The 13,020-nt window shown below is 44.8% G+C and overlaps 1 long non-coding RNA gene and 2 other non-coding genes across 3 annotated transcripts; all 3 read right to left on the bottom strand.

Annotated features, from left to right (window-relative positions):
- Positions 1 to 1,014: 1,014 nt before the first annotated feature.
- LOC143960040 (uncharacterized) lies at positions 1,015 to 9,008 on the bottom strand. Its single transcript, XR_013270246.1, has 4 exons — positions 8,899 to 9,008; positions 6,729 to 6,762; positions 5,129 to 5,164; positions 1,015 to 3,149 (listed from the first exon to the last, which is right to left on the bottom strand). It is a non-coding gene; the product is annotated as an uncharacterized LOC143960040 (long non-coding RNA).
- On the bottom strand, positions 4,957 to 5,088 carry LOC143961169 (small nucleolar RNA SNORA17). Its single transcript, XR_013270429.1, has one exon. It is a non-coding gene; the product is annotated as a small nucleolar RNA SNORA17 (small nucleolar RNA).
- Positions 6,565 to 6,696, bottom strand: LOC143961173 (small nucleolar RNA SNORA17). Its single transcript, XR_013270430.1, has one exon. It is a non-coding gene; the product is annotated as a small nucleolar RNA SNORA17 (small nucleolar RNA).
- Positions 9,009 to 13,020: the final 4,012 nt, after the last annotated feature.

Here is a 13,020-nt window from a genome sequence, read left to right on the forward strand (position 1 = left end):
CAGCCTTTGCAATCCCGCACCTGCAGGTCTTTACTCCAGGCTTCCATGTTGGAAACGATTGAACATGCCTACACCGAGTGTCGTCTCCGTCAGAAGTAACAGGAAGGAACAGGACAGCGACCACAAAACTGCCAAAATGGGGGTACTTCATAAATCATTTTTTATAAAAACAGCAGATTTATAAAGTAACTAAAAGGCAGAACTTTATTCATATTGGATAGCGCAAGGGAGGATTATAAGACCTGACAATTCCCCCCCCCAAGTGTTATCTATACTCCTTTACTTCCTGTCCCATAGCTAAAAGAGGAAGAAATCCCTCTGAAGCACCAGAACTAAATGTGCCCGTTGGAGGATTTCCTCTATTGCTATGGCAACAACCCAAAATTTAGAATTTGACTTTGGAACACTAAACCTGATGGGGGGAATGGAAAGGACACAAGGGCACAGGCAGAAATAAAAACCTGTCAGATGCGCTAATCCTCCACTATAGCAAACTAAAAATGTTTTGACTTTAGCTACACTAACATGAATAGCTGTCTCACACAGGCCGTGTTCTACGTAGAGAATATTGTGATGTCCCCTGGAGACTCAAGTACTATTTAGTATTTTAGTACTGAGTTTACCTAGTGCTTTACACACTAAAGTCATCTTGGACATACCCATATACTAAATACTAAAGCCAGTTTTAGACAGGAGCCAGTTAGATTACCAGCATATCTTTGGTGTGAGGGAGGAAACCCACCACAAGCAAACTCCATGCATATTGGTCTTCAGGTTAAAACCTGAAGACCCCACTGAGGCAAGGCAGAATTGCTAACCAATAAGCCACTGTGCTGCTACCCCCCTGCACACAGGTGCCAATCAAATAGCATACCAATCAATCTGAATGGGCACCACAACCCATTTACCATGTCATGTGTCACCTGGCCCTGAAAACTACACAGCCATTGTAAAGATTGAGATTTTAGAGACCAAGTTTGCACCCACTATAAGGATTGAAACAAACAGACAGCATTTGCAAAAACACTTTTATTAAAAAGGAAATACATAAATGTAACATTTTAAATTCCAGATTCCAAAACAATGAAATCTTAAAGAGCAATCTACAGGCAATACAAAGTCATCATAGCTACCAATCCACTCCATTATATTGATGATTCTACCTCTGTTAGTAAAAAGAGGATTCTCACTTTAAATAGTGTAACTAGACCGCTGCAAACAGATTAGCAAATCCATGGCTAAAAAGGTGCAATGAATAATAAAGTAGTGGTGTTGCACTGTCAAGTAATGTTATAAAATAAAAAAAAAAAAGTGTGGTCAATATGAATACAAATCAAAAACAAAACATTTTGATACAAATTGTGCAGCAACAATAAAGTGCAAAGTGACCACAGACATGCCAATCAAATATGTGCAGCGATTGGTGTCAACTGAAAAAGTGGACACACACACAGAATGCCTTCTTCTAAAGACTAAGGCCCCTTTCACACTGACGATCAGTTCAGGCCCGCCTGTCAGTTTTTCAGGCGGACCTGAACGGATGCTCCATAGACCTCTATGGAGCATCGGATGTCAGCGGTGACATATCCGCTGACATCCGACCCACTCCGAAAAAGTGTGACAGAGGAAAAAGCTATTTTTCCACCCGATCTCCCATAGGGGAGAGCGGCGCTGTGACAGGTCCGTCCCTGCGCAGTGTGCAGAGACAGACCTGTCATCTCCCTACTCAGCGGGGATCGACGGAGTGATCCCCACTGAGCAAATGGATATCCACGGGGCGGATCAGCACTGATCCACCCCGTGTGAAAGGACCCTTAGATGACCGGTGTGTCTCACAATTGAATCAAAATCAGGCATGTAATCCACAAGCGCCAAGCTTGTCCTTCGATGTCACTTTGGTGTGTCCATCGTCCAATCCCCTTTATCGATTCAATTTGAGTAAAATAGTCATTTTATAATAAAACCTTTTTTGAAATGTACTGCTCTATTGGAGATCTCCTTTGCACATCACCACTGATGAGTGTATCGAAGATAACCCCCCCGGAGTCTCCAAGAGGAGGTCTTTCCATTTTCAGATTTTTAAGCCGTGTTCACCATTGTAAACGTCACAGAGGTGAGCGGAGATATCTGGACCTCCTAGAGACCCAACTTATCTATATACCGTTACCTTGCAGCAGTAAGCGGAGCAGCTAGAGAGCACAGCAACTTCAAAGAAATGGACGGTCACCTTATTCTTTGGAAGGACTTTGTGTATCATTTTGACACCATTGTGTCTTCACTTGGACTTTCAGGTTACACCAATCACTGCACATATTTAGACTGATTGGCATGTCTGTAGTCACATTGCACTTTTAGTTACTGCACTAATTGTATATAAATAATTTTGTTTGAATGCATCCATTTTATTCATATTAACCACACTAATATAACACCACTACTTTATTACCCACCTCTATGGTTGCCACCCCAGAATCTGGAAGCTTTTGCTCTACTCACCCTAAAGAAAATGTCTTAGTGCTCATGCACACGGACGTTTTTAAAAGCTGGCTCCGACACCTGGGTAAAAAAAAAAAAACGGCGTTAAAAAAGCGATTTTTACCGCGTTTTGCATTGGTGTTTAGTAGCGTTTTTTTAAAGAAACATCTTAGCTATAGCACTCAAAAAACAAAGAAAATATGTTACGCATTTATCCACGATTTGTGTTTTTTACAGCTCTAGCTCCGCGCCACAGAACGCACTGGTCCTGGTTTTTTTTGGTTTTTTTTAACAGCTTAAAAATGCCTATGCCATTTGCAGCTCAAAAACGCCTAGGTGGGCATGAAGCCATAGAGTAACATGGACAGGCGTTTTTAAGCTGCAAAAAAAAGCTCAAAAAAAGCAGCTGTAAAAACGTCCGTGCGCATGAGGCCATACAAGACTTAACTGCCTACAAAGTTGTTACATTTGAGACTGGTTACCCCATCACAGTATACTAATCCTCACAGCTTCACTGCCAACACAGATCAGTCCTAGCATGTGGCTACTACCCATATAGCAGGTACCATGTGTAAACTATGGCCACACCCTTAGTACCAGCGGAGGGGGAAGGGAAGCAGCAACAAGGTCCAGGAACCATGCACTTGTCCAACAGATGAAACCAGCTGATACACCTGAGGAAGAAGAAGAGGACCATGTCAGAAAGGATTGGAAAAAAAAAAAAAAAAAAACTACAGCAAGCACAACTTTAACAGGTACATTTTAATATTGATGATATTTAACCACTAGCCAACCGTCTACCACACTTTTACTGCAGCAGGTCAGCTCTACCTGTACATCATTTCGTGCAATTGCACGCCGATTGGACAGAGGGTGAGCCAGAGGGTCCAGCGGCCACCCACCATCATTTGAGAGAGGCAAAAACCAGTGGTCTGCCTATGTAAACAAGGAAGATTGCCATGATAGAGATAGTGTTCCTTCATCATCCAGTCAGACCACCCCCCCCCCCAGTTAGCAAGCAGCAGCTAGGCAGTTAACCCTTTGATCAGCCCTGATGTTAACCTCTTCCCTGACAATGTCATTTGTACAGCAACAGTGGTGATTTTTTTTTTTTTTAACACTGATCATTGTAATAAGGTCACTGGTTCCCACAAAAGTGTCAAGTGTGACGTGTCATTTAGGCGTCTGATTCTTTGACCGCTGCAATCCTATCAATAAATGGCACTGATCGCCGCCATTACTAGGGAAAAATATAAAAAAACTACCCTAAAAATCAGTTTGTACATTGCAATAAGATTTGACCAAACCAGCAATATACTCTTATTTGGATTTTTTTTTTAGCCAAAAACCACGTAGCAGAATACGTATTGGCCTAAATTGAGGAATTTGATTTTTTTTATTGGATATGTTTTAAGGAGGAAGTAAACCCTGCGAAAGCCGGGCTGTAATTGACCAGGCAATCTTCTGGGATCTGTGACATATCCCAGAAGATTGCAGGGAGGGAGAGGGGATCCTCCTTCTGGTGCCAGGAGAGGAGGTGGGAGTCTCTGTAAAAACAGGGTACCTGCTCCCCCCCCCCCCCCCCAAACAAAATTACATGCCAAAACACTTAAAGCAGAAGTTTTATTTTCAGGTAGAACTCCGCTTTAAGATGGTCATAGATGGGTACAATTTCAAATGAAAATTTTAAGGAGCAATCTGGGAAAGGTTTCTAGAATTATCTTCTAACAGTCTATTTTTTCACTCAGTGGAGTCCCTTTGCCAGTTCTTGGAACTGTTCTAGCGCATTTTAGCAGCTGGCAGTGACAACTCAATACATACTGGAGGGGATCTGTAGATTTTATCATATTCGTTCTGTAGGCTGAATGGAATAAGATCGATATACGTGTGGCCAGCTTAAAGCGGGATTCCACCCTAAAGTGGAACCTCCGCTGATCGGATCCCTCCCCCCCTCCGGTGTCACAATTGACACCTTTCAGGGGGGAAGGGGGGTGGAGATACCCGTCAAAGACAGGTATTTTCACCCACTTGTGGGCATAGACTCCCGTGGGAGTCTACGCCATTTCCTGCACTGCCGCGCTGTCTGCTGGGACACACACGGGTCCCAGTGACAGCGCGGAGATTTCCTATTGCGCGGCGTGACTCGCGCAGTAGGGAACCGGGAAGTGAAGCCGATTCGCTTCACTTCCCGATTCCCTCACCTACAATGGTGGCGACAGCAGCCGAGCGATCGATCGGCCTCAGCATCGCTGGAACCCCGGGACAGGTGAGTGTCCATTTATTAAAAGTCAGCAGCTGTAGTATTTATAGCTGCTGGCTTTTAATATTTTTTTTTTGGTGGAATCCCTCTTTAAGGGCATTTTTAGGTCAAGCCATTACGGCAGCAATGCTTTGTCAAGTACTCGGGGTCAAATGACCGCAACAGCCTTTGACCAGGTGATTCATCACAACTAGTAACCAACAGTAATTCTACAGCTAACAGATGTCTGGCTGGTAATCATTCTGAGTGCCCACATGTTGGGCACAGAGCGTAGACGCAGCCACAGTGTTCTATGCCACCTAATGACACAGACATGAAACCATGGCCATGTCTGCAACGCCTCTAGGGGCAAAACAGTGCACAGGACGACAAAAACTATCATAAGCCATTTACCTGTTTGACTGATTAAACCAAGTAATAGGGACACACCTGGAAGAAAGAGAACAATGTCAGCATACAGTGCAAATAAAAAAAATTAAAAAAAAACACACATCAGTTCCCACTTATACAAAAATAACCAGTTTTAGTAAAGCAATCAAAACACCCAGCAGAAATACTGGAAAATTATATCTGGGATAAAAATCCATCCTTTTAGGAATTACAATGGTGAACAGGTGAGCCTGACTAACCCGATTCACATACAACCATTGGATTTTTTATTTTATTTTTTACTATGCCATCTGAGGTCTGTACCAAAGACAAAGTTTATACAGCTTTAAAGAGGAAGTAAACCCCACAAAAAAAAAAAAAAAAAAAATCGTAATTTTCAATTATTTCTATTCTACTAAACATCAGCATTCAAACGAACTATATATTTCCGCAAAACGAGCGTTATAAATACCCTTTTTCTCTCATTTTAAAAAATCTGTGCCTTCCGGGTATCGCCCCCGCGCCATTGCTACGTCTGGTTTTCATCTCCTTTGCGGACGTCATTTCCGCCCTTAAGCTTGATTTCCCTCAAGAAATCTCGCGCATGCGCCGTAGCGTCATAACAATCCTAACCAAGCCTCGATCTCGGTTGCCGTTACTAAGGCAACAAAGCATTTCATGTATGAAATGCAGATCAACGCTGTACATCGCGAGACTTCTCCTCTGCCGCTCTGAGGAGAATGTCACGCAAGGCAGAGAAGCAGGAAGGACACAGGCGGCAATACAATATATGCCGCACTCGCAAGTCAATACTGCGCAAGCGCGGCTGTCGTCATGAACATCAAAACGGCGGTTTATACGAAAATGACACAAGTCAGTCCACTTTCTCAGGCAGCGATCAGCTGCCTGAGAAAAGTATTATCTACCTAGCAAAACATGTAAGCCTAGATTAAGGCTTACCTGTAGGTCCAAGAAATATCTCCTAAACCTATACGGTTTAGGAGAGATTTACGCCGTAGACAGCAGGCACACTGGGCAAGCCACAGATTGCAGCGATATGCCACGAGTGTCAGCTCCCGTGCGAATGCGCGGGAGCGACGCCATCGTTGCTCCGGCAAATCACAGCGCCGGAGCAGCGAAACCCACCAAGAAGATGGATGCTCGGAACTACAGGGGACAGCAGTGACTTCGCTGGCTCCTGTGTCAGGTAAGTGACACATAATGGATGCGATGCATAGTAGTCCATTATGCTTTACCTTTGCAGGGAATCAAAGCGGAAGTAACACCCATCCGGGTTTACTTCCTCTTTAACAGTATGTAGCCCCGGACAGATAATACTTCGCTATGCTGATCGGACTCCCCGCCAGAGGAGCCGTCACTCTAATGTCCCAACCACAATCGCACATCGCCTCACAAATAAAGAGCAGCAGAACAGCAAATAAGAGCTACAGTCATAATCCATTGTCTGGCTGGTAATCATTCTTAGTACCCACAGGTTGAGCACCAGGCGTAGACACAGCCGCACTGCTCTCTGCCACCTAATGACACAGACATAAAACACCAATTATGTCTGCAACGCCTCTAGGGGCAAAATATGGAGCGACACGTTTCAGGTGATACATACCGGCTCACCGATTTATCCTGGGATGGAGATCATCCTGAAATAAAAGAAATTAGAAGTTAATATCACAAGCGTTGGAGGGGTCAGCAAAGAGCCTACAGCGTTCTCCAATGATAGGTGTACTTTAAAGCTGAATTAAAGGGAATTTGTCATGTTACTCTTGAAGGCTCACCACCCTCCCTCTTGATACTGAACTCCTATATGTGCCCTCGCAAACTGGCTTGTTTGAATGGTTGTGGGTCTAAACCCTGAATGGGTAAGATGAGTAAGATGATCAGTTTACTAATGCATAAAATTACCGTTTTATTCCACATGTATAAGATTTGTCTTGGAGATCTCCACAGTCCAGGTCTACACACCTGTTTAAAATGACTCCAACAAGGCAGCCGAGTTCAGATCCATAAATAAAAACAGCTCGTCAATGGATTTTCTTTTATAGCGATTTGAACGAGGCCTTCCAGCTGCCACTTAGAGAGCATTCAAACAACGTTCCAATGATTCCCCATTACACTTGGCCTGTCCTGGTGTCGCCTGTGCTAGCTAAAGACAATCCCGGAACTACAAGGAGGCTCAAGTGCTTCCCCGATACTGCGGAGATGTGTAGTCCCACAACAATCACACTATATAAAGATCTAATAGCGCTTGGCTCAGGATTACGCTATCGGTCCTCTATCAGTGGTCTCCAAAATTTGGCCTTGGGGCAGCCCGTTTGCCTTTACCTGGGCCTTGGGTGCGCGATTCCTCGCACCGACACCCAACGGCTTGAGGGGGAGCCAAGCCTCGACACCCAACGGCTTGAGGGGGAGCCAAGCCTCGACACCCAACGGCTTGAGGGGGAGCCAAGCCTCGACACCCAACGGCTTGAGGGGGAGCCAAGCCTCGACACCCAACGGCTTGAGGGGGAGCCAAGCCTCGACACCCAACGGCTTGAGGGGGAGCCAAGCCTCGACACCCAACGGCTTGAGGGGGAGCCAAGCCTCGACACCCAACGGCTTGAGGGGGAGCCAAGCCTCGACACCCAACGGCTTGAGGGGGAGCCAAGCCTCGACACCCAACGGCTTGAGGGGGAGCCAAGCCTCGACACCCAACGGCTTGAGGGGGAGCCAAGCCTCGACACCCAACGGCTTGAGGGGGAGCCAAGCCTCGACACCCAACGGCTTGAGGGGGAGCCAAGCCTCGACACCCAACGGCTTGAGGGGGAGCCAAGCCTCGACACCCAACGGCTTGAGGGGGAGCCAAGCCTCGACACCCAACGGCTTGAGGGGGAGCCAAGCCTCGACACCCAACGGCTTGGGGGGGAGCCAAGGTTTACTTCCACTGATGCCAGGACATAGTTTTCTACTCCCATCGGCCCCCTTAAAGTGGTAGTAATCTCAATACAACAAATCCACAGCAATGAGAATGCCACATAATGCAGTTAAAAACACAAAGGGATCAGCTAGATCAGGGATCGCCACACTGCGGCCCTCCGGCTGTTGTGGAACTACACATCCCATGAGGCATTGTAACACTCCGCTAGTCACAGACATGACAAGGTATGATGGGAATTGAAGTTCCTGAACACCTGGGAGGGCTGTAGTTTGGCCCCTGAGCTATAGATCATATCAGCGAGCTTAATATTTTTCTAGCTTATTACAGTAGTCCGTTCTGGCAGAAGACCGCGCCATCTTTGCAGGAACCCTCGGGTATTCCCACCCGCCTACATTACCGGGGGAACCTCACCTACAGTAAAAGTAAACCAAGCCTTTGGTGTCCGCCATTGGGAAGTGATCGTTCCCCCGATCGCTGTCACAGAACTACACCGCTATGCCGAAGAAATTACAAAGACAAAACTCAGCATGGATCTACAGTGATCAGTATACCACGAAAAGGGATTTACACCGCGCATGCGCAAGTTATATAAACAGACAGAAGGAGCGGCAGAGCTAAACGAGGCATTGCGACAAGTTTGAGTATATTGAAATTGTGCCAACCTGCCCGCTAGAAGAGTTTCCGAACACAAGTGCAAAAGGACAGCAAGAAGGCTATTTGTTTAAAAGGTTTGGAGAAAAAAAAAAAATATATATATATATATATATATATATATATATTCTGCTGCAGCCTTCTGAGAATCTCCCATTGCCCACGTTCGCCCATTTATTTCCTTCCTAATAAGCCCCACATGGATACTCACCCAGAGCCCTTCACCTCTCCCCCGACTTCCTTCCATCCTCTCAGACCGCACAAGGAAAAGGCAGCGTGCTCGGCGGCCAGGCATTATATAGCCGTGCTACGGAGCGCCGCAGGGACCAATCAGACCTGCAGTACCGCTATTCGCCACTAGATGGCGGAGGTTCCCGGGGAAGAAAGAACTTGTAAAGTATCAGTGATTGCTGCTGTAATGTCGATGGTCGAGACAGAATGATGAAGGGGGATTGTGATAAGCAGTAAGGCAATGCAAGGTGTTCTATCAGAAAGCCGCTGTTTCGTCGGATTAGACGACCCGTCAGAATGTGTAACGGAAGTGACGTTCCGTCGCCGCCATCTCGCTACACCCCGCACCCCTCCATGGTAAGGATACACTGAGAAGGGGGAAAGCGGACATCTTGTTACACCCACCGGAGTTTTGCATTTTACACTTATTTTTAATAGTAAAGTGAGGTTATATAGTGTAATGCAGTGCTTAGAACTCAGTCTGACTGGTTAGATGTTGAATTTTAAAAACAGCGATCTTCTGTCAGACTAACAAATATATGAGATGAGCAGGCTTGCCGATCCACTTTAAAGTAGTTGTAAACCCTTACAAACCACTTTGATCACAGGTACGTCTAGATTAAAGCGGAGGTCCACCCTAAAATGGACCTCCGCTCATCGGAATCCCCCCCCCCCTCCGGCGCCACAATCGGCACCTTTCAGGGGGGAGGGGGGTGCAGTTACCTGGATAATCCAGGTAACTGCACCCACTTCCGGGCTAGCTCTCTGCGGAAAGGGGCGTACGTTACGCCCCTTTCCGCAAGCGCCCGCCCCCTTCAGCAAGTGCCCCGCTGCCTGCTGGGAAACACACAGATCCCAGAGGCAGCGGGGACCGTCCGGATTGCGCCGCGCGGCTCGCGCATGCGCAGTAGGGAACCGGGAAATGAAGCCGAAAGGCTCCATTTCCTGATTCCCATACCCAAGATGGCGGCGGCAGGACCCGCCAGACGAGCGAGCGATCGGCTTCGGGTGCCGACATCGCGGGCGCGCTGGACAGGTAAGTGTCACTATTTAAAAGTCAGCAGCTGCAGTATTTGTAGCTGCTGGCTTTTAAAAAAAAAAAAAAAACGCGGAGTCCCGGTGGACTCCCGCTTTAAAGCTTACCTGTAGGTCCAAGAAATATCTCCTAAACCGTGTTTACAAAAAGACAGGCACCGCTGTCTACGGCGCATGCACCGTAGACAGCGGTGCGCCGCAGTTACCGGCGATATGCCGCGAGCGTCGGCTCCCATGCGCATGCGCAGGAGTGACGTCATTGCGGCTCCGTCTAATTACAGCGGCGGAGCAGCGAGACCCACCGAGAAGATGGACAGCGGTGACTTCCCTGACTCCTGTGTTACCTTTGCAGGGAATCAAAGAGGAAGTAAACCCATCAGGGTTTACTTCCTCTTTAAAATTCAACATCAGTGTTACGGAATTCCATATACTGTTTTATTATATAAGCTCAGCTTACTGGTAAAAATAAGTGTGAAATGCAAGACTTCGGTGGGAGTAAAAAGATGTCTGCTTCCCGCCTTCCGACTGTAGGCTTACTGCTGGCGAGTGCGGGGTGTACCAAGATGGCCGCGTCGAAACGTCACTTCCGTTACATATTCTGACGGTTAGCGGCTTCCTGACAGGGCACAGATGTTTTGTCAGATTAGGCGACCCATCAGATTTCGGAACGGAAGTGACGTTCTGTCACGGCCATCTTGGTACACCCCGCACTGGTCCACAGTAAGCCTACAGTCTGAAGTTGCCAAACGGACATCTTTTTACACCCACCAAAATCTTGAATTTCACAGTTATTTTTACCAGTAAACTGAGCTTATATCATTAAATACAGTGTTTGGAAGCCTGTGACACCGTTTTGATGTTGAATTTTAAAAGCAGCGGCAAGCCTGCTGATCTCATAGGTTTGCTGATCTGAAAAAACACCGCTGCTTTTAAAATTCAACATCAAAACACAGTCACAGAGTTCTAAATACTGTATTTCACTATATAAACTGAGTTTACTGGTAAAAATAAGTATGAAATGCCAGACCCCGGTGGGTGTAACAAGATGTCCACTTGCTGCCTCCTCACTGTATTCTTACTATGGATGAATGCGGGGTGTAGCAAGATGGTCGAGGATGGAATGTCACTTCCTTTACGAATGGGTTGTCCCCAGTAAAAGTAATAGAGGGGAAATCTCCCAATGGGAACACTAGTTCTGGTGACCTGGGAGTCCCCAAGGATTTCCCTCAATTTGCAGGGATATGCTCTCACTTCCTGTTTGGCTATGGGACAGGAAGTGAAGGGAAATCTCCTCAATGGGGCACAGATAGCAAGAAAAAAAAATATGACAGGGGTTATAACCCTCCCTTACTCTAAAATGAAGAAAAATAAATATTTTGCCTATAGTTATTATTAAACAGGTTTTATATAGCGCCAACAGTTTGCTCAGCGCTTTACAACATGAGGGCAGACATTACAGTTACATTACAACAGGGTACAAGGGGAATCAGAGGGCCTTTAGTTCTACTTTAATATGACTAAGAAGGGCAAAGTGTGAATGGGCCCCATACCGCAATCTCTGCTTTCACTGGGCGTTTTTCTGCATTTGCGTTTACTTGTGTTTGAAGTGCGTTTTTACATTTATTTTATTTGTTTTTTTTTTTTTTTTTTTTAACTAAGTTGCATTTACACACCTGAATGCATTCTTGCAAGTGTTGGTTGTGTGTTCTGATGGGGAAACATGTGGCATGCTGTACTTTTTTTTTTTTAACCACTTCAATACTGGGCACTTTTACCCCTTTCCTGCCCAGGCCAATTTTCAGCACTGTCGCACTTTGAATGACGATTGCGCGGTCATGCCACACTGTACCCATATGACATTTTTAATCTTTTTTTTTTTTTTTCACACAAATAGAACTTTGTTTTGGTGGTATTAAATTACACTTTTTTTTTTTTTTTATTATTATCCTTTGCAAAATAAACTAAAAAAAAAGCAGATAATTAAAGAAAAAAAAAAAGTTTTTCTTTGTTTCTGCTATAAAATTTTGCAAATGTATTATTTTTATTATTATACACAATTTATATAGCGCCAACAGTTTACGCAGCGGCTTTACAATGTAGAGGGGGGGGGACAGCACAATTACAGTATAATTCAATACAGAAGGGACTGGAGGGCCCGGCTCGTAGAGCTTACATTCTAAAGGGAGGGGGGAGGTGGTAAAAAAAAGGTAATAGATGCAGGAAATTATTTCATGGGGGTGGCTTAGGGACAGTTGTTAGGTGGGTGTGGGATAGGCTTCCCTGAATAAACGAGTTAACTCTTCAGGGATAAATATACCGGGGTAGGGAGTTCCAGAGGATGGGAGAGGCTCTGGAGAAGTCCTGAAGGCATACATGAGAGGAGGTATCAAGGGAGCTAGAGAGCAGGAGGTCCTGGGAGGAGCGGAGGGGACAATTTGGGCGATATATCTGCAGATGAGGTTGCAAATAAACAATCTTTCTTCATAAATTTAGGCCAAAATGTATTCTGCTACATTTCTTTGGTGAAAAGATATACTGTATATACATATATATATATATATATATTATATACACAGTATATATATTTTAGTCTGTGTGAAAGTTACAGAGTCCACAAACTATGGTATATATCTGAAAATTGATCAATCCTGATGTACTAATAGCCCATCTTATTTCTTGAGGCCTGAAAATGCCAGAACAGTACAAATATCCCCCAAATGACCCCTATTTGGAAAGCAGACAGTCCAAGGTATTTAGTAAAAGGCATGGTGAGTTTTTTTAAATTAGATTTTTTTTTTTTAGAAAATTAAGAAATTTATAAAAAAGTTGCTTTGAAATATATATATATATACTGTCACCGATGCAGTACAGCACAGCATCCCTCATACGACTGGTGTGGCGTTGAGCAGGGACACTAACTGGTGACAGTATGTAAAAAAAAAAAATTTTAATAATGTTTTCAATTTATAAAAAATATTTAAATAAACCAAAAAAAATATATAAAAATAAATAAATAAAAGAAAATATTTTTTATTTTTCATTAAATATTTTTAATTTTTTACATACA

The sequence above is a fragment of the Lithobates pipiens genome, unplaced genomic scaffold (genome assembly GCF_037356315.1).
Source record: "Lithobates pipiens isolate NorthernLeopardFrog02 unplaced genomic scaffold, aLitPip1_a1.2 Scaffold_11, whole genome shotgun sequence".
In the NCBI taxonomy this organism is placed as follows: Eukaryota; Metazoa; Chordata; class Amphibia; order Anura; family Ranidae; genus Lithobates; species Lithobates pipiens.